Source organism: Colobus angolensis, unplaced genomic scaffold, assembly GCF_000951035.1.
Source record: "Colobus angolensis palliatus isolate OR3802 unplaced genomic scaffold, Cang.pa_1.0 Scaffold337, whole genome shotgun sequence".
NCBI classification, from domain to species: Eukaryota; Metazoa; Chordata; class Mammalia; order Primates; family Cercopithecidae; genus Colobus; species Colobus angolensis.
Window position 1 is genome coordinate 187,846 of NW_012116677.1, and position 793 is coordinate 188,638.

The window sequence follows — 793 nt, forward strand, 5'->3', positions numbered from 1 at the left end:
AGCCCATGCCGACCCCTCCTGGAGCCACTGGAATGCTTGTTCCTTGGCACGCGACAAACCCAGACAGATTCAGCCTTGCAGAACCGTGCGCACCTGGCAGCCGTAGCCGGAGGAGGGCCCATAGAAAAGTTGGAGGTGAAGCCAGACGCTATGAGAATACTTTATTAGGCAAAATCATATACTATAAAAATGCTTTAAAATGCAGCAGGAGGAGAGGTGAAGACACGAACAAGTGCATAGTGACACATGGCAGTCAGAACACAGTAAAGAATCCACCCTGCTTCCCCCCTTTACCTAGAAAAGGAAAGTTCTAGGCCTCCTCCTCCTCCTCCTCTGCATATTCCTCAAACTCCTCTTCCTCGGCCGTGGCATCCTGGTACTGCTGATACTCAGAAACCAGGTCGTTCATGTTGCTCTCCGCCTCGGTAAATTCCATCTCATCCATCCCCTCGCCGGTATACCAATGGAGGAAGGCCTTGCGCCGGAACATCGCTGTAAACTGCTCTGAGACACGCTTGAAGAGTTTCTGGCATGTTGTTCCCAATGAAGGTGGCTGACATTTTTAGCCTCCGGGGTGGGATGTCACAGACGGCCATTTTGACGTTGTGGGGGAGCCAGTCAGTGAAGTAGCTGCTGTTCTTATTTTGAATGTTGAAGATTTGTTCATCCACCTCCCTCATGGGCATGCGACCACTGAAAATGGCAGCCGCCGTTAGGTAGCGGCCATGGCGGGGGTCACACGCGGCCATCATATTCCTAGCATCAAACATCTGCTGCGTAAGCTCAGCCACCG

General features: G+C 52.2%; 1 pseudogene; it reads right to left on the reverse strand.

Annotated features, from left to right (window-relative positions):
• Nucleotides 1-310: 310 nt before the first annotated feature.
• On the reverse strand, nt 311-785 carry LOC105519025 (annotated as a pseudogene).
• Between the last annotated feature and the right edge of the window lie 8 nt (nt 786-793).